Raw genomic sequence first — 21,356 nt, 5'->3', positions numbered from 1 at the left:
ATGCCTCCTTCAGGATAAGCTGATCATCTGACATCTCATCATCACACTGATTGACTCGGTTTTAGATACTCAACACCTTCCCAACTCTCTCTGCTGGCTCTTCCCTCTGGCTGGACAGTTGGAAGGTAGAACAATGATTGTTGTCCTTCATTCTGGAAGAGGACCAAAATGACATCACTATTCTAGAGTCAAGTTACAATGTGCCTGACTGTGGCTGATCAGACCAATGTGGGCTTGGAATGCTCTGCTGTGTGAAATAGTCCCTGTGAACATTTGGGGTGGATTCTCTAAATTTGCACATCTCGTGTTTCTTTTGCGCTGTTTCAGTTCTGCTTTGCTCATAGAGCACAGCCCCTTCTCTGATGTGGGAATGCCATGCCGAGTGGTCCTGTGCCAGTGTCTCCCAAGTCACACAATCAACTCCAAAGTTCTTGAGAGAGACCTTGAGAGTGTCCTTGTATTGCTTCTTCTTACCACCGTGTGAACACTTGCCTTATGTGAGTTCTCCATAAAATAGTCTTTTTGGTAAGCATGAATTTTGCATTTGAACAACATGGCCAACCCATCGGAGTTGAGCTCTCTGAAGCAGAGTTTGAACACTTGGCAGTTTAGTTCAAGAAAGGACCTCAATGTCTGGTACCTTATCCTGCCAGGTGATGGTCAGAATCTTCCTAAGACAATTCCAATGGAAGCGATTCAGTTTCCTGGCATGGCGCTGGTATATTGTCCAGGTTTTACAGGCATATAACAATGAGGTCAGCACAATGGCTCTGTAGACCTTCAGTTTGGTAGTCAGTCTAATACCTCTTCTCTATAAACTCCTCCCAAAGCCTTCCATTTTCCATCAGCATTTCTGCTTGGTTTTGATTCCGTACAACATGATGTCCCTAGGCCTAGTATCCTCTGGTGGTCCTGCCCCTCTTTTTTCTTTTGTGAGTTGTTGTGTTTATCCTTCGGTTTCTAAGAGGACCTAAGAAGGGAAATGACAACATGACTTGCAGTTGACTTTGATTTGAGCGAGGGAGGGCTGTGCTTTGTGAGTAGTCTTCCCCCATTAGATTGTAAACCATGTGAGGGAAGAGATATTTTTCTTATTTGTACTCCAGGGCTTAGTCTTATTTGCATTTAGTTTATTGAATAGAATTGTAAATATTTGTTTTGTTACAAAAAGGAAGTCCTTGCCCTCAGGGAGTTCATATCCACTGGATTACAAGCTCCTTGAGGGCAGGGACTTTCTTTTTGTATCTCCAGGGCTTAGCACGGGTACCTGGCACATAATTAGGTGCTTAATAAATGTTTATTGACTGAATGAGATTGTAATAGTTTTGTTTTTCTTGCTTTCTCAATGGGGGAAAAAGCAGATTTTCATTGAAAAAATTCAATTAAGAAAGAAGTCATTCATAATCTTTGAGTAAGTACTTTTAGTAGAGTGGCATGGTTAGCAAGTCAGAATACAAGAGACTAAAGGATGAGTGTGAGCTTGGCAGAAAATTGGCAAAAAGTAGGAGAAAATAAGGGGATGGTAGAGTCAAGTTTTGTTTTGTTTTTAAAGAATGAGGAAAGCCTGAACATATTTATAGGCAATGAAGGGAGGTGGGGGTGGGGGGAACCAGCAGATAGAAGATGAGAGGGAAGGGAGGGGAATGATTTATAGAGAAAGCTACTGGAAGAGTTAGGAAGGGATGGGCTTGAGGACACAGATAAAAGGATTAGCCTTGGTAAGGAGGGTTACCTATTCAGTCAGAGGCTAAAGCAAAAGTTGAAGAGAGAAAAGAATTTCTTGAGGTCTGCAGTATTGGAGATGAAGAAGCTAAAGATGGATGGTCTCAATTTTCTCAGTAAGGGGTAATCCTTAGCAGCAGTGGGCCCCTATCCACCTGTACACTGAAGGGCGGCTGAAGGGTCTGTTTTCTCAGCTGAAGATTGTTGTTTTCTCACTTGATAAAGGCAAGCAACATCCTCAGTGAGGGTGAGGGTGAGGAAGAGAGAGTGGATGCTAGCCTGCTCTTTAAACAGTGCCCAGGCAGCCCCACCTTCTCCCAAGGGCAGCGAGATTACTTACCATATTAAAGGAATGCCCACAACAGCTCTTAAAGTATTAAGGTAAGCCACTGGACCACTCTGATTTCATTTTCCTCATCTGTTCCTACTGCCCGGCCAGCGGCTCATCCCTCAGAATTTACTTACTAAACAGCCACTACTTATAAGACATTGCTCTAAGGAGATGCTTTTTTCTCCATTAATGCTAGTTAGGAAAGCAATTTGATTAAACTACAGGAAATTCTTGGGATTCCTTGACTCGTAATTTAGTCACAAATATCCAGTGCCAGACCTAGTTCTCTCTCTTATCACAGTGAGGTTGGGGATGTACTCTAGTGATATACAACATTTAGTATAGTACTGTACTATGCATGAAATTATGGGTTTTAAAAAAAAATACTTTACTGAAAACATAACAGTTCTGACTTTGGCTTATTTACGCTCCCATCCCCATCCAGCTCCCTGCTCCAACAACTTCTGTCTCTTAAAAAGCTAGCGTTTCTTAGCAATTTGTCTTAATAGAAGGAAGGCATCAGCTGTCACTTTTGACCCTCAAGGAGCCTTGGAATAATACCTTAGTCGTCTTTCTTTCCCTCATTTGGCCCTAGGAAGAGCAAAGAGAAGGGATTGACTGAGAGGTCTAAGTACTTCTCTCTAGCTGGAAGTAGAGAAGCCGGCCATGCGGTTAGATGAACGAGAGGACGGCTTGATCTCTCTGATTCTCCAGCAAAGCACATTTCACAATTAATCAAAAAACATTTATTAGGAACCTACTATGTGCCAGGCACCGTGCTAAGTGCTGGGGAGACAACAGGCAAACAAATATATACAAAGAAGGATACATAGAGAATAAACAGGAAATAATTAACAGAGGGAAGACACAAGAAGGAAATTGAAGGACGCTTTCTGTAGGAGGTGAAATGTTAGTTGGGACTTAAGGAAGCCAAGGAGTTCAGTAGTCAGAGTGGAGAAAGGAGAAAATTCCAGAGGAAGGAGAGCATTCCCGTCCAGGGGATAATCAGAATGCCCAGATCCAAGAGGTGAAGTGTCTTATTAGTGGAACATCCAGGAGACCAGTGCCACTGGATCGAAGAGTACATGGAGAATAAGGTGTAAGAAAGGTGGAAAGGTAGGAGGGGGCTAGATTACAAAGGGCTTTGGATGCCAAATGGAGCATTTGGTATTTTATCCAGGAGGTAATAGGGAGCCACTGGAGTTAATCGAATAGAGGGAGAGAGTGACAGGATCCGATCTTTAGCCTTAAGAAAATTACCTTAGTAGCTGAATGTCCCGAAGCCAAATTAGCCTAAAATGGGGTAATACCCTTCCCCCATTTCTGGCAAAGACCCTGAGAAACAGGTAGTGCGTTAGAGGGCAGAATAGCCCTAGGTATTTCTTCCCAACCTCTCCTTCTGGTGAGGACTGCCACTCATCTCCCAAGACAGGGCTGGATTTCTGACCTCAAGGAGGAGGGAGGATTTCCCTCTTGACCAACATACCAGAGATACACATCCAGCTCCACAATCTTTGGGGCAGCCAAGTCTCCAGATTAATGTCTCAAGCTGGGGGAGGGAGAGTACGCACAGCCGTAAATGATCATGCTTTCTCTACTCTTCCCTGGTCGGGCTTAGTCATCGTAATTAGCTAGAACCTCTCGGATGGCATCCTCTTCCAAGAACCTCTTCTCTGTGCCTCTCCTCTCTCTTCGACAATTAACCCTCAGCTTTCATAGTCAGCTGCTCATTCTGCATAGTCCTTGGCTTGCTACTTAAGCATTAGAGAAATATATTTGTACGGAACAGCAACAAGATGGTACCTGGCGTCAGGGATAGAGGGCATGGGAGGAAAAGGGTAGTGAAAGGAGTAGGGGCAAGGGGGAGAGAGGGTGTTCTACTTCACATGTTCTATCTGAGAACATCCCCTCTCACACATGGACCCCAAGAAAAGTTTCCCCAAGGTCTAGGTACTCTGTGGGTCCATATACATTCAAAACTATGGCTTGAGTCTCTACCATGTGCTGATTTTTCTACTCAGCCAGAAGACTGTGAATTCCTCGAGAGCAGAGATGATATTTTTTGCCTTTCTTTGTATCTCTAGCACTTAGCACAGTTCCCAGCATGCAGTAGGTACTTAATTAATGCTTGTCGACTTAACTCAGAGCCACAGTTAAAAGCAAAGATATTTAATAAACAGAGAAGTAACAAACAAATATTCTCCCCATATATCCAGGTTACATGCTCCCACATATTGACATACTACTAATGGGAATAGTGGACTTACCTACAAAACATTTGTGACCAGGATATATATGGGAAGGAGGCACCTCACAACTCTGATGCTGCAAAGTCCCATGTTTTCTGGTCCCCATGCTGCTCTCACTGGGTCAGTACTTTGCCAAGCTTGATGTCTTTGCTATTCCCTGCTGGGTGTGATATGTTTGTTAATCTCTGCAGTAGGGTGGAAGGCCTGGAGTCAGTCACTACCTCATAGGGTTGTAGTAAGGATCAAGCATTTAGCATAGTGCCTGGCACCTAGACATTTGCTAAATGCCCTTTCCCTTCCCCTATCTCTCTCTCTTTGCTCCTACTGGGCTTCCACTGGTTCTTAGCTGAAGCCCTAGCTTGTCTCTATAGGTAGGCCCTCTGTGAGTTGAGAGGCTTTATTTCCACTCTTTTAGAAAGGCTAGTCAGTCATTCTACTGGGGAAAAGTAGCTTTCTCTTCATAAAAGGAAAGAAACCTGCCTGTCAGCTCCCAGAGTCTTGGGAAGCTAAACCCTTTGGGAAGACAGAACATCCATCCACCTAATTAGAGCCCACACATATTTAGTTTGTCTTTTGAACTCCCTTCCTCCTGCGAGTGGGACTGATGCAACCAAACCTCTCCTTGCCTCATGTTGGAAAATCCTTATAATTCTATTTTAACCCCTTTGGGGAAGGGGTTCTGTGCTGCACAAAACCATTCCTGGGGGTTCTGCCAAAGAAAGCCCGCAGGAGTTGTGTGGGTCTGAGGCCTCTAAGATCTTTTGTGTATTGCCATACAAATGAATGGCTAGGTGGGTCTGCCTGGGAGGCTTATTTCAGGACATCTTTCTTCCTTTGGTTCAAATTCCAGCAATAGTGGCCTAAACAAACCCTCTCAAGCTTTGACTCGGGGTCTATCTCCCTGAGAGGTTGCATCCAATTGCAGTCAGAATCTGTGGGTGGTTTCCTTCCAAGGGCTGAGTAGAATCTGGGGTGATGAGGAAATGGTGGAAGGGGTCATGGGTTGTTTGTGTTCATCAAAAGTGCTTTATGTGATTTTGAGTTTACTCGTCTACGTAAATACTCTTAGGATCAAGAGCAGAAAGGCAGCTAGTCCCAGATCATTTGACTGACCAGGAGAGTGGCCCAGGGAAATGAAGTGACTTGACTGAGGCAACATAAGCAGTGAATATCAAGGGAGGATTGGAACCTACTTCCTAGGACTCCAGAGTCAGTACTCCATTTTACTGTACTATGCTACCACTCCTTGAGGTCAAGACATTACCTTGCACATAGTAGGTGTTTAATAAATGTTGATCGAATGAATTCTATGTTAATGAATCTTGTCTGTTTGTATTGTCTCCCATAAACACAGCTCATGTCTCTCCCCACCAAAAATCACAGGGACTAGAGCCATATCCCCATTTTGCCATACTGTAGGGGTGGTTTTTGAAGGGGGAGTTCATGATTTGGAGATCAAATGAAGAAAATTTGGAATAAGGACAAGAAAAAGGAAGAGGAGAAGGGAAGAAGCATTTATGAAGCCCCTACTCTATGCCAGACACTGTGCTAAGCATTTTTTAAAAAATATAATCTCATTTGATCCTCACAACAACCCTACAAGGTAGAGGCTGTTACTATCCCATTTTGTAGTTGAGGAAATTGAGGCAAACAGATTAAGTGATTAAGTCCAGGGTCACCATCCTAGCTAGTAGCTGAGGCCAGATTTGAATTCAGCTCTTACTGACTCCATACCCAGCACTCTGTCCACTGAACCATCAGCTGTCTCAAGGTAATTTCTCCCTCAAGAGAAATTATTACGAGGAACTTACTAGCCAAATTTTAATTAAAATTTATTGTACTTGTTACCCAAAGTGTGTCCAGTTGGTGCCCAATCGAGCTACCAACTTGGAGCCTAAGTTAGAGAAGCAAGTTTTATTTAAAATGTCAGACCCAGAGAGGATAAAGACACAAGTATATCTTCTGGAAAGCCATGGTAGAATTTTACCTTCTTGCTATGGCGACCCTAATGGACCCCCACGCTAAAACCCTTGAGTGAATTTCTGTTTTTGTCTCCCCCAAAATGTAAAAAAGATGGGGATATGGAAGATGGGGATTGAACCTGTGCTTTCATTTGTATAGGAGATCTAGGTGAGGAACTTTCTCTACTAATGCAAGTCAACATCTTCTCTGCTACTTAGAGAGTTGCCTCTGATGGAACTGGTAAGTAGAAACAAACGAGTAGATGGAATAGGTGGAAAAAATGAAAAGGATCAATAAAGATTTTATATCAAACTTCTTTAAAAACCATCCACACCAGAGCCACCACATTTGGCTCCTTACTGTCTATGTACCTCACAAGGAAATAGATGTGGTACAAAGATAGGAGAAGCAGCTGGACGAGAACAAGTATGGTGATAGGAGGTCCATGCTGTTGTGGTTCAGTCATGTCTGACTCATTGTGGTCCCATTAGGGGCTCTCCTGGCAGAGATACTGGAGTGGTTTGCAATTTCCTTCTCCAAATCATTTTACACATGAGGAAACTGAGGCAAACAGGTCTGAGCCTGGATTTGAACTCAGGAAGACTCATCTTCCTGGCTCTGGGCCTGGCATTCTATCCACTGCACCACATAGCTGCCTAGACCTGGTAGTGAAGCAACATGGAGTAGTATGTTGTTGTTCAGTTATGTCTGACTCTTTGTGACCCTATTGGGGCTTTTCTTGGCAGAGATACTAGGGTGGTTTGCCATTTCCTTCCCCAGCTCATTTTACAGATGAAGAAACTGAGGCAAACAGGGTGAAATGACTTGCCCAGGATCACACAGCTAGTAAGTGTCTTTGGGAGGACTTTAACCCAGGTCTTCCTTAATAAAAAGCCATTACCCTATCCAAGCTGCAGACCTTAAAATTACCAAGGAGAAAAGATCAATAACTACTTATCCAGATACCTACTTTCTCATCTTTAAAAAACATTTATGAGGATCATCCTCATATACAATGAAATCATCCTTGATGAAAGAAATTGACATACCTCACAAACAATAATCTACTATCTTTATAATCACATAAGTGATTGAATAGTAGAGAGAATGCCAGATATCACTGTGCTTTTGGTTTGTTGATTGTAAAAAACCAAATTATTTAGTAGAGCAAAATATTCAGTTTTAAAGGCCCTTCTCCAACAAGGTGTCATCTATGCATATGTTAAAATCATTCTTGAAATATGTAACAGAGAACTTTGCTCAGCAATTCTCTATTTATTAATATCCTGTGCATCATCCTAGAGGAAGGAGGATTCCCTATGAGACGTAAGATCCTTCAGGAGCATCTGCTTGTGGATGATCTTGTCCTGATTGCAGAATCATCCAAATGAAATCCATAGCCATTTAAAAGAGTTCAAGCTAACAATCCATATAGGAAAAACCAAGTGGATGAAGCAGGCCTATTATCCAGACTATGATCTGAAGATGGATGGACAATCCATAGAAAAGGTTCCATGATACCTATATCTTGAATAGACATCATGCATTAATAATCTTCTGGGCCTTTATTTAAACAGGAGAAGAAGGGTGAGATGGATTGCCTCTGGGAAATTATCCAATACTTTTAATAACCCCAAACTTCTTCTTGAAACAAAGGCCCATTTTTTAAAATGCTAATCCTCTTTGTGGTGATAGCTATGAGTTATGGAATATGAAAGTCTCCACAGAATTTAAAGTTGCCAGTTACCCAAAAGTCAAGGGAGAGATGTATGTTGAGCATCTATAGGCTCCAACACATTACCAGGCAAGAATTATGTATGACATCAGAGAGATATATGACTAAAAAGGAAGGTGGGCTGGTCAGGTGTTAAGAATAAGTGATAAACAGCTTGTGTGTTCCACTGGTATCTCTACAATGTAAGGAGATCTAGAGGAGGGCACTTAGCATGCTAGTTCAACCCCCTGTGGAAGATTTATGGAAGAACATAGATAAGAGTTTTACAGGATAAGAAGGCGTGGATAGATCTGCAACATTGGAGGGAGTGCCCACATTAATGAGGTCACAGATTCATCAAAATAATTATCTAAGGACATTCAGCTTGATGCCTGAATGTCCTAGGATAGGAAGAGAACTTGTAGAAATAAAAGATTTGGAGAAAAGCAGAAGATATGGGACAGGGCCTTGAAATATAGGACAATCCCAGATTCTATGATATCTAACAACTCCGTTATTTATATTCTTACCCTGTGTTCTTTCGCTCATTTATATATTCATTTGTTCATTCATTCAGACAGTCAATAAACATTTATTGAGCACCTACCACATGCCAGGCACTGTGCTAAGCACTGAGAACACAAAGAAAGTCAAAAGACAGTCCCTGTCCTTGAAGAGTTTACAATCTAATGGGAGAGATAATAAGCAAATTGTTAAGTATGAACAAGTTATTTTTTTGGAGGGGGGAAGGCAGGGCAATTGGGGTCAAGTGACTTGCCCAAGGTCATGCAGCTAGTAAGTGTGTCAAGTGTCTGAGGCTGGATTTGAACTCAGGTCCTCCTGACTCCAAGGCCAATGCTCTGCTCACTGTACCAACTAGCTGCCCCAAATATGAACAAGTTATATAAAGGATAAATAGGAAATTATTAACAGGAAGAATGCACTAGAATTAAGAGTTAGAAAAGGCTTCATGTAGATCTTAACTGGGACTTGAAGAAAACCAGAGAATCCAATAGGCTGAGATGATGAGGAAGAACATTCCAGTCTCTCCCAAGGGAACAGTCAGAAAAAAATGCCAAGAAAAAAGAGACGGAGTGTCTTGTCCGGTGAACATTAAGGAAGCCACTGTCACTGGATCACTGAGTCCTTTGAGGGGTAGGGCTGTAAGACCGGAAGGGTTGGGGAGTTAGGATGAAGGGTTTCAAACACCAGAGAATTTTGTATTTGTTGCTGGAGGTGGTAGAGAGCCAGTGGAGTTTTTTGAGTAAAAAAGTGACATAATTGTAACTACGCTTTAGGAAAATCATGTAGCAGCTGAAGAGAGGATGGATTGGAATGGGGAGAGACTTGAGGCAAGCTGACTTTCACAACAGTCCAGGTGTGAGGTGATGAGGCCCTGCACCAGAGCGGTGCCAATGTCAGAGGAGAAGGCACATATTCAAGAGATATTACAAAGGTGAAATCAATAGACCTTGTCAAGAGATTGAATGTGAAGGTAAGAGATAGTGGGAAGTTGAGGATGATGCCTCGGTTGTGGGCCTGGGGGGCGGGGGTTGGGAAGATGGTTGTGCCCTCAATAGTAATGGGGAAATTTGGAAGCAGGGAGGGTTTAGGGGAAAAGATAATAAGTTCAGTTTTGGACATGTTGAATTTAAGATGTCTACTGTACATCCAGTTTAAGATGCCTGAAAGACAGTTGGAGATGTGAGATTGAAGGTCATCAAAGATGTCGGGGCTGGATAAGTAGATTTGAGAATCTTCAGCAGAGAGATGATAATTGAATCCATGGCAGCTAATGAGATCACCAGGTGAAGTAGTATAGAGGGAGAAGAGTTGGGGGCCCAGGACAGAGCCATATGGGACAGCCATGGTTAGTAGGCACAACTTAAGGGAAGATCCAGCACTCCAGAGAGGGGTGGTCAGATAGGAGGGAACCAGGAGAGAGTGATGCCCCCCAAACCTAAAGAAGACAGTACTGAGGCTGAAAGTGACTGACAGTTTAGAGGTCAACAAGCATTTATTAAAGACCCATTGTGTCCCATTGTATCCCTTTAGGGATACAATGATAATTATGACTCTGCAGGAACATAAATCTGATGGGAGACAAGACGGAAAGGAAGGACAAACAGAAAGAAGAATCAAATGAGTGAAAAGGAATGCTTTAGGAGAAATCTGAGATATCACTCTCACCTGCAAGCAGGGGTGTTCATGGAAAGGTGGTAGACCAGAGTAGACCTTGAGAAAAGGAAGGAGGGAAGAGATTCAATTTATATAAATGGAAAAGGTACAGAGGAGGTCCATTAGAAACAGTATGATTGGGGCAGCTAGATGGAACATTGAATAGAGTACCAGCCCTGGAGTCAGGAGGACCTGAATTCAAATCTGGCCTCAGACCCTTACTAGCTAGGTTATCTTGGGCAAGTCACTTAATCTCTACTCCCTCCAAAAAAAACCCCAAACAAATAAAAAAAAAGAAAGAAAAAAGAAACAATATGGTTCAGTGGAAGAGCAGCTATATCTCTGGGTTCCAGTCCTACCCTTATTACACAATCTGTGATCTTTGGCAAGTCAATTGAGCTCTCTGGACCTCAGTTTACTTATCTTTAACAAAGGGGTTGGATAAGATGGTCCCAATGTCCCTTCCAATTCTAAATTCATGACCCAGGCACAGAGGAGAGCATAAGCAAAGGCAGGGAGATGAGAGACAGACAGGACAAGAACATGGTATGAGAGATGAGGATAGCTTGGCTGGACTGTGGAATGCTTCAAGGGGAGTAGTATGAGATAAGGTTGGAGAGGAAAGTTAGTATCAGATTATAGAAGACTTGTTCATGCAACCTGTGATGTGCTGTAAAAAGTACAAGCACCTGACTTTTAAAAGAAATAAGGAAGGAAGGAGAAAAAGGTAGGAAGGAAGGAAAGAGAAAGGAAGGAAGGAAAGATGAGAAAAACCCCACAACACAAGCTCTGAAACTAGGGAGACATGAAGTAGAGGCTGAATCAACCTTGAATTTGAGGAAATAGTTAAACCATTGGTTACCTAAGTTGCTTAAAGTGAAAAGGTCAAAGTCCTGGTCTCTACCCCTTTGCTCTGTTCTCTGGCTACAGACCACACTTGAAGGCCAATGAAATGATCTTTCATTTACAGGCTTTTGGTCACAAGAGTTCCTGAGCAAAAGAATGTGGGTGAGCAAGACAAATCAATCACCACCAGCAGAGAATCAGTGCAAAATATGTGATACTATTGACTCAACCTTCAGAAAGGCCTTTCTGAGTACTGTCACATCCATGCTGCCCGAGGACGATCAGAGCAAAGGATGAAAGAGAAGGAGGAAGGTGGGTCACACTTGGAGATTTAGCAATTATGTGTTCTAGGAAGGACCAAAGCAGAGAAAGTAAATGGGATAGCAAAACACCTCTCAGTAATCAAAAATTTATGGCTCTCTGGGTCAAGGGGAAAAGTAGAAAACATGGCCAGAGGAGCAAAGCAAAGAAAAACAAAGCCTTTGAACAAAGTTCAAGTTCTTTGTAGTTTACCATCTTTCATTCCTGGGAGTCTGCAGAGACAGAACTAGGAATTTAGTGCTTAGGGTAAATGGGACGGATTGTGCCTGAAAGGTGGGGGGTGGGGATACTGTCCCTTAGGAGGAGACAGAGACTTCAGGACACTGGTGTAAGACTTCTGAAGAAAGCTATCACTCTGAGAGACAAAGGGAGGATAGAGAAGTGTGGGGAGGGGGGTTTCAAAGTTATCTACTTGCTTAAACTAATTCTTCTTAACTAAGTGCTAAGCTCTATTTTTTCTACTCAGCTGAAAGACTTCAAAAGGATTGGTGTCATCTAAATTCAGCACCTTGGGGCAAAGCTCTGATTGCCTCGACCTAGTTGCAGCCTGGTCGGGCAGCAGATTGGCCACACTCCTTACTTTGCGGAGCAGCTGTTTGATCTTTGCAACTAGGACATAGACAGAAAACAGCGTTAGTATCATTATTGGCAAGAACAGCAAAAGGAGGAATAGATACACTTCCTGTCAATCGACTTTCATATGCTCACCGTTCAGCTGAGCCCCAGTGAGAAGAGGACTGTGTTTGGAGCCAGGTTTGCGTCCTGGCTCTGCTGCTGACTGACTTACCTGTGGGGCTTTGGGCAAGTCACTTACATTCTCCAGCCTCAGTTTGGAGATGGAGCACAAGGGCCTCAGATTTCTCATCTATAAAATGAGAGTTGGAATGAATGATCTCTGAGGTCTCTTCTAAGTCTCAGAAACCATGCTCCTCCTCTGTCAAGTGGCATGAGGTAGATTAAATTATCACCAGGGTCCCTTATAGCTGTAAAGGCCTATGAAAAGGAAATAGTGAAGAGGCTGAGTTTCCAGAACATTCAGTAATCCCACCTCACCCCTTGGTAGCAGCAGGAGATTCTCCTAAGAGCTAATTGCAAGCATGTATACCGTGCAAAGCACTTTACAAATATTATCTCCTTTTATTCTCACAACAACCCTAGGAGGTAGATGCTAACATGGTCCCCACTTTACAGATGGGAAAACTGGGGCCGGCTTAGTGTCTAAGGTTGGATCTGAACTTGGGTCCACCTGACTCCAGGTCCAGCTCTGCACTACAAGCTTCCTTTAATTATACAGAGAGTGGATGGTCTGGACTCTGATCCTCAGTACTGCCCTCTGAGATGCTGCTGAGATTAAATGTGGTCTCTGTACCAGGCTTTAAAAGTAGCAGGAAGGATGTCTCTGTAGTTGCAGAGGGTGAAGTCAATGGAGATTTAATGACCCAACCACAGGAAAGGGTCCCTCTGAAAGGGGAAGATCCCCAGCTCTCAGTCCCCCAGGGCAATTTATGGGAAGCCATTTACTAGCCCCTGAACTTCCTTGTTTGCAGAGAAAGGAGGGTAAGCCTTCAGGGTTCAGAAAACCCCAATAGTGTCAACCCACAAAACAGATTTCCTGGTGAGACAAGCTTTCTCCTGCTGCTTCCTTCCCCCTGCCCATCCCCTCTGCTCTCCCCACTCCCAAAGCACCAAGTTCAGGTTGTCTCATGGGCCATCGGATGAATGACCTCACAGCATGTTAGATGTGGAAGAGGCTTTAGAAACAAGAAGCAGCAGGACATAATAGAAACAGTGTGGCAACCCAGCATAGGTGTAAAGCATGCTGGCTCTGTATTCGTAGGATTTGGCTTCAAGTCCCACCTTGGATGAGGTGACCTCAGGTAAAATCACTTAACCTCCTGGAATTTCAGTCTCCTTATTTGTAAAATGAGACAATGAGGCTAGATGGCCTCTGAGGCCCCTCTCAGCTTCCAATACGTACTCCTGAGATCTTAAGTGGAGTCAAGAGAGGCCTAGATTGGAATCCTGCCTGCTTCGGGCACTCACCAGCTAGGTGCTTATTGGCATGAGCCTTTATCTGAACTATTAAACTGGGATCGTAACAGCATATTACCCGCTTCCCACTTTTGTGGTGAGAGGAAAGTGTTTGCCAGCCTTAAAGCACAGTTTAAATGCTAGTTGTCCTTTGAAAAACTTTTACTAAGTACCCACTTTTACATGCCCCACACTATGCTAAGGGCTGGGGATACAAATATTGAGAATCAAATAATGAGGCAGCTAGGTGGTACAGTGAGTGGAGTACCAGCCCTGGAGTCAGGAGGACCTGAGTTCAAATCTGGCCTCAGACACTTGACACATTGTACTAGCTGTGTGTGACCTTGGGCAAGTCACTTAACCCCAATTGCCCTGCCAAAAAATAAACAACAAAAAAAGAATCAAATAATGCCAACTAAAATAGAGCATACATTTTAATGAGGGAGAAGAAAGTACACTATAAATATATATGACATAAATATAAAGTTAATTATTACAAATATATACAAAGAAGTTAGATAAAGGTAGTTTGGGAGGGAGAGCGCTAGCAGCTGGAGGTACACAGAAAGATTTCATGCAGGAGATGGTGCCTGGGCTGCATCTCAAAGAAAGAGAGAGGCCTCTAAGAGACAGGGATAAGGAAGAAGTGCGTTCTAGGCACAGGGGAGGGCGGTGCATAGCACTGGATAAATGGATGGATGGATGCCTACATATATAGATAAATACATACACAGGTGAATAGATGGATGGATCGATGTATACATAGATACATACACAGGTGGATGGATGGATACATATATGTATACATATATACACAGGTATAAGGATAGATAGGTAGATAGATGTAGAAGAGAGAAGGACAGAAGATAATCTAAAAGGGAAAGATATTACCAGCTGGGGTGATCAGGAAAGGCCTGCTGGAGAAGGTGGGGGTTTGAGCTGAGTCTTGAAGAAAACCAAGGAAACATATGAACTGATACAAATGGAAGTGAGCAAAACCAGGAGAATGGTGTACACACTGACAGCAATATTGTACGATGAACAACTATGAATGACTTAGCTATTCTCGGCAATATAATGATCCAAAACAATTCCAAAGGACTCATGATGAAAAATGCTCTCTACTCCCAAAGAAAGAACTGATCTGAATGCAGATCAAAGCATACTGTTTTTCACTTTATTTTTTCATGGTTTTTTTTTTTGATCTGCGTTTTCTTTCACAACATGACTAATATGGAAATATGTTTTGCATGATTGCACAGGTATAACATATTAAATTGCTCATTGTCTCGGAGGGGAGAGAGGGAGGGAAAGAATTCGGAACTCAAATTTTTAAAAACGAATGTCAATTTTTTTTACATGCAATTGGGAAGAAATAAAATATTATTAAAGATTTTTTATAAAGAAAAGCAAAAAAGAGAAAGAATCAAGGAAACCCAGAGTCAGAGATGAGGGGGCAGAGAATTCTAGGCATGGGGGACAGTGACAGTATAAAGGCCTGAATGAAGATGAGCGAGAAAGTGTTGGTTTTGAGGTGAAGTAGCAAACAGACGAGTGTAATTGGATTATAGAGTTCATGGAAAGGAATAAGGCAAGAAGACTAGAAAGGTAAGAAAGAACTGGGTTATGGGAGATTTAGATACCAAACAAGAAGAATTTCTATTTGCTCCTTGAGGAATAGTTCTCTCATTTAGCAAAAGAACAGCACGGTCAGCCCAATGCTTTAGAAAAAACATCATGGCACCTGAACAGAGGACGAGGTGGAGAGGGGAGAGACTGGAACCAGGTAGACCAGATGGAAGGCTATGGAAATAGTCCAGTGTTATTAGTAAAGATTTTATCATCCAGTCCTCTCATTCTACAGATGAGAAAGCTAAGGCCCGTGACTGGTACAAGAACACAGCCAGTTTCCTGACTGCTGGGATTCGCTCTTAGAGGCATTCCTCCATACAGGTAAAGTGGCATCTTGCTGCTGTAGAAAGACAGGTACAGTGGACAGAGCACCGGCTCTGGATTCAGAAGCCCTGGGTTCAAATTCCACTTCTTGTCCTTACTACCAATACAACCCTAGGGAAGTCATTAAGCCTCAATTTCTTCATCTATAAAATGAGATGGGTTGATCTAGATGTTTTATGAAACCCATTCCTTCTAAAGATCTAGGATCCTATGCTGTTGAGTGTCCCTGTCACCATAGTAACCAATGACATCACAGAAACATCAGCCCAGGAGAAACCAGAGCAACTCAGGGGGTTGCAGCTTTCTGGGTTTTGATCCTCATTGGTTTCTGTGATGCAGAAACAGCAAATGAATATCTTGTTTGGCTCATGCAAACTCCCATCATTTCCTCCTCTCTGGGAAAGGCAATGATGCCCAGGAGGAGGTCTCTGCTTTGATGTATTGCCAGAGAAGATTTTGCATTTACTTCAGAATCACTAATGCTAGAAAGACTGCTGTTTGGAGAAACTCAGGCCCCTCGGTGGCCTCAATTCCGATATTTAAAATGATAGAGTAGTAACTCGGGGAGCTTGGGGACACGGAAGCAAAAATGGAACTGCAAGGTCGGCTGATTCATGCCACAATTAATGCCAAAGTGGAGGAAGGGGAAGGCAGCCAACCCACCTCTCGCTTCCCCCCAGTGAAATGATATGTCTTATACATGCATCATAGCCCTTTCTTGCCTGTAAACTTCTCTAGTGCAAGGATGGGGACTTATTCTTCCTTTCTGTCTCCTCACACCACCTGGCACCTCTCTCCAGGAACAGCAATAATAACTAACCCTCCTATTATACTTCCAGGTTTTCAAAGTGCTTTCCTCACAACAAGCCTATGCATTTGGTAGTTCAAAGTGTTGATAGTCTCCTGACATAGTGGCGAGAGTACTGGACTTTGCACCTGGAAGATTTGGGTTCAAATCCCTCCCCATCCCCGACATTTGCTGTCCTTATGACCATGGATGAGATGCTTACCTTTTTTGAGTCTTGGCTTCCTAATCAGTAAAGTGATGATGATAATGCCTCCATTCATAGTGTTGTTACAACACCCAAATAGAATAACATGTGAAGCTCTTTGCAAATAAGGTGCTATGTACAAACCAGTTATTATCATTACTATGGGGAAGCTGAGTCCCACTAGCTGTGCAACTGTAGATAAGTCAGGTTACCTCTCTGAGCCTTAGCTTTCTTATCCACAAACTGGGGAGAAACAGCATGGCACAGTACTGAAAGTACAGGCCTTGGAATCAGGAAGACTTGGGTTCAAATATTGCCTCTAACGCATATTAGCTGTGTGACTCTGGGCAAGTCACTTAAATTCTAAGTGCCCAGTTGGTGAAGATGACAAAAGATGGTAATAATATTGGAGGAGTTGTCAGAAGACAAACACACCAGTGCACTACTGGTGGAACTGTGAATCAGTACAACCATTTTGGAAAGAAATTTGGAATTGTAAATAAAGTGACTAAAATGTCCATACCCTTTGACCCAGAGATTTCAGTCCTGGGCTACCTCAAGTAGATAATTCCTAAGAAGAAAATCTCCATATACCAAAATATAAATAGCAGTGCTTTTTGTGATTGCAAAGAAGGGAAAACAAAGTAGATGCTCCTTGATTGAGGAATGGCTGAATAAATTACTGTACATGAATGTAATGGAATACTACTATGCCGTTACAAATTATGTTATGTCATAAGTTCAAGAAGCATGGAAAGATCGACACACACTGATGCTGAGTGAAGTAAGCAGAGCCAAGAAAACAACATACACAATGACTACGAAGGTGTAAAAGTAAAGAGTAACCACATATACACACACCAAAAGTAAATGTAAAAGTAAATTATAAATTACAAATTCATAATTATAAAGAACAGGTATGACTTGAAAGAAGAGATGTGAGAAGATACCCCCACTCTGTGCCTTTACAGAGGTGGAAGGTCCACGAGTGTTACGTATTGTACACAGATCCAGACTTTTTCAGTGTATTGATCAGTTGTGCTGATTTTTTCCACTCTTTTTCTTTTTTTGTCTTTCTAACCTACTATTTGTTATATGAGATAGCTCTTTGATGGGGCAGGGGAGGGATTTGGGGGAAATTATGGTCATGTAAAAAAGCAAAAGACATCAATAAAGACATTTATTTTTAAAATGGTACATGAGAAAATTATCTGTGATATATATAAACAGGAAAACAATAAAAAAATTATTAAAAAATTCTAAGTGTCCCAGGCAGCTCCCTAAGACTATAAATTAGAGACATAATGATAACTAACATTTATACATTATTTACTATGTACCAGGTACTATGCTGGGCTACTTTACAATTATTATCACTTGATCCTCACAGCAATCCTGGGAGGCAGGTGATATTATTAATATTATTATTTTTACAGTTGAAGAAACTGAGGCAAAGAGAGGCTAAGTGACTTGCCCAGGATCACACAGCTAGTGTCTGATATTGGATTTGAACTCAAGACTTCCTGATTCCAGGTTTGGCATTTGATCCACTGCACCTGACCTAGCTGCCTCTAAGAAATGAGTTGTCATCTGCATTTGTGGGAGTTTCCACACTGAAAGAAGAAGGAAAAAAGGAGGAGGAGGAGGAGGAGGAAGAGAATCTCCAAACAAGTAAAATTATGACCAAATTGTGGAAAGAGAAGTCAGTATGAAGTAAGGCTACAAGTACCATAGTAGAGGATACCAAGTGGAATTGGAGGAAGGTCATGCCAAGGATTACCTCATTGCTGTTTTCGTTGCACCCAGCATCATGAAAGGCAAAGCTCCCTGATAATCCCACCGATGGGGGCACCTAGCACAAGGCTCTACCGAACACAAGTCCACACTGGTCACTACAACCAACTGATGAATGGGTGTGGCCAGCCGTGACTTAATTTGGGAAATGACTCCCCCTTTTCTTCACTTCCATCGCAGCACTGTTTCTGCCATATAGTCTCAAGGTTCTTAATTCGATGTCATGACCTCAAGTTCACCAACAAACCGAGGTAGAAGGAGGAGCATCGATTGGGAAGGGATGTCAGAAGCCATCCAGGCCAAGTGCCTTCTTTAGCACATGAGGACATTGAGTCTTAGAGACATTAAGTGATTTGCCCAGAGTCATACGGCTAGTAAACATCTGAGGCAGGATTCAAACCCACATCTTCCTGACTGCAGTCTATCCACTAGGCAACTCCACTCACTTAACAAGATGATGAAACTAAAGGCCAGAAAAACTTTTTTATGACTTGCCCCGGGTCAGACTTCCAGGAGTGTGCAGCAGTCAGTTGAACTACTTGGGGAAATTGATTGTTAAATTTTCAGTGTGAGCATTTATACCTCTGAAATCATCAAATACTATGAGTCATGTTTTGATGATTGCCTACACTTAGGAAATTGGTTGAGAGAAAAAAATGCAGATTAAATTTTTAAATGTATCATGAGGACATTTTTTTTCCCCAGAAAGTTTGTTGTTAAACATTTACCAGAACACCCCTGGACACATTGAGAATCAAAGGTCTGTGTCTGAGAAACACAGGAATGCCCTAAAGTTTGGAAACAATTGGTTTCCCTAAGAAGTGTTGAAATGGATGGTTTCAGAGAAAACCGAGAAGACATGAATTGATGCAGAGTGAAGTGAACAGAATGATGACAATTTATGCTTCACAACATTGTAAAGAAGATTAACTTTCAAAGACAGTAACTGTGATCAACACAGAGCCCCTGACATCACTTTCAACTAAGTGTCTGTTTCCATTCTTAGGAGAAAAGTATTGCATTAATTGGATGGTGTTATTATTTAAATCTACATTTGAAATTATTATGTAGTGAAGTGTTGACCTTGCTTATTAAGCCAAAACAGCCAGACTGTTGTTTAGGTTTTGCTTTTTTTAACTGTCATAAGCAATTTAATATAATGGCAATCCCTTGAGTTGTTGATTTCTCCCTTCTGTTTCTGGTCGGATTGGTTTTGATTTTTTTTTGAAAACCTCAGGTAGGTCCAAGGCCCTAAAAGAGAAAAAGGTATGTGTGGGCAGAGGAGGGGGGGTGGAGCTTTATGAAAAAGAATGTTGCTGGATTGTTCTCTGCGATATTACCAACAAAAAAGCTAACAGTTGATGTTCACGACTTAGAAGCTGTTTTTACCCTTGTCTTCTGACTGAAACAGATTTATAAAGTAACCCTTTATTTTACAAAACAAGGGGAAATAAGTTTGCAGTCAGCAAATAATGAAAAAGTAAAACATTTCCATGTTTATTCACAGCAATACTGAACCCCATTTAATGGATCTATGATATTGTGGTGAAAGGCAAAGCAGAGAAGCTGCTTTTAACAACCATGAGCACAAACCCAAACTCTTTTTCTGACTGAAAACAGCATTTATGTAATTCCCTTCAGCCTCTGTGTATTGTCTACAGTAGCAAAATCTTCTGTCTTTGAGGGGAAGAGTTGTTTGGAAGCAGCCAGAAATCACACAGTCTCAGAGCTGGAAGTGGCCTCAAAGGACAGAAATCCCTTCCACAAGAATACTGGCGCTGCTTCAAGACTTTTACTGATAGGGAACTCCTCATTGAGTAGTATATAACTGGCTGTACTGAAAGCCAGGAAGACCTAGGTTTGAATCTTGCCTCGGAAATGGAATCTGCCTGTGACACTGGGCAAATCACCTAGCCTTTCTGACCTTCAGTTTGCTCGTCTGTAAAATGGGGCTAAGAGTGCTGGGCCTGGTATCAGACACTTATTAGATGTGTCACCCTGAGTAAGTCACTTAACCCTGCTTGCCTCAGTTTCCTCATCTGTAAAATGAGCTAGAGAAGGAAATGGCGAACGACTCCAGTATTTTCCCAAAAAACACAAAAAGGGGTCATCAAAAACAGGACCTAACTAAATAAACAACAAAATGCAGGTAATACTAGTATCTATTTTACATTTTATATTGATCAATCCTACTTCCTAAGTAACCTTGATCAAATGAGATAATGAATATAAAGCACTGTGTAAACCTTAAAGCGATATATAAAATATAAGTTTATTTTATTATCATGAGATACAGCCTATTTCACTTTTGGAATACCTCTAATTGTTAGAATAAGGGGTGGGGCTGGGGGGATGGGGATGGGGGGTGCTGGCTAGTGGAAATTCTATCCCTTTGGCACATGCAGAGTTTTCCTACTGCATGCCTCCTGTGAGGATGAGTACAGTAGGTGTTGCATCTAAGTTCTAAGTTCAAATCCTGCCCCAAATGGTAGCTGTGGGACCCTAGGCAAGTCTCCTAACCTCACTAAGTCTCAGTTTCCTCCTTTGTAAACAGGTATGATAACAGTGATAATGTACGTCATGGGTAATACACACATTACCTCACAGGACTGTTGTGGGACTGAACTGAGACAGCCTACATAAAGCCTTCAAAGCCCTTTATAAGTACTGGTTATCGATGGGCTCTGTCCCTTGTGTGGGTATTCAAGTCTTTTTGGATTGGTGGCTGAGACAAGACTGAATGAGCAGATGAAAGAAATCTTCTCCTCCATTCCCACCTGGCTGCATTTGAGTGCTTCGAGTGGGGGAGAGCCAAGGCTGCCTCCCAGATCAATATAGAGCCATGAGCACCTGGCCCTTCTCTTGCTTCTGTCCCTCTTTTGTCTATTCTTTTCTGCCTTGGGTGAAAGACTATTGGGTATGACATAGGCCAGACTCTGAACTTCTAAAATCACGAGAGCCACCAGACATCCAGGAGCTGGAGCCCACCCCAGAGTCTGTGGGCAGGCAAGTCCAGTCCACAAGCACAGCCCCAAGGAGCAACCAAGACCCTGCCAAGCAGTGGATTGTCCCCAAAGCCCAGACTCCAGTTCTAAAGACAGAGGACCTGCCTCCAAATCCTACTTCCTATGTGACTTTGGATCTCGGGTAAGTGGGCCTCAGTTTCTTCATCTGTAAAATGAAGGAGTTAGACTACATTGGCCTAGGTCTTTGTGCCAGGCTTCTGATTCAATTCAATTTAAAACCTTTATTAAGCAGTA

At 42.3% G+C, this 21,356-nt stretch overlaps 1 long non-coding RNA gene across 1 annotated transcript; it reads left to right on the top strand.

Annotated features, from left to right (window-relative positions):
• Nucleotides 1–11,110: 11,110 nt before the first annotated feature.
• LOC118835872 lies at nucleotides 11,111–16,349 on the top strand. The gene is made up of 3 exons (XR_005009527.1): nucleotides 11,111–11,314; nucleotides 15,219–15,307; nucleotides 16,150–16,349. It is a non-coding gene; the product is annotated as an uncharacterized LOC118835872 (long non-coding RNA).
• Nucleotides 16,350–21,356: the final 5,007 nt, after the last annotated feature.

Source organism: Trichosurus vulpecula, chromosome 2, assembly GCF_011100635.1.
Source record: "Trichosurus vulpecula isolate mTriVul1 chromosome 2, mTriVul1.pri, whole genome shotgun sequence".
In the NCBI taxonomy this organism is placed as follows: Eukaryota; Metazoa; Chordata; class Mammalia; order Diprotodontia; family Phalangeridae; genus Trichosurus; species Trichosurus vulpecula.
Note: the sequence above shows the minus strand (reverse complement) of the source record. Positions and strands in the feature narration are given on the sequence as shown.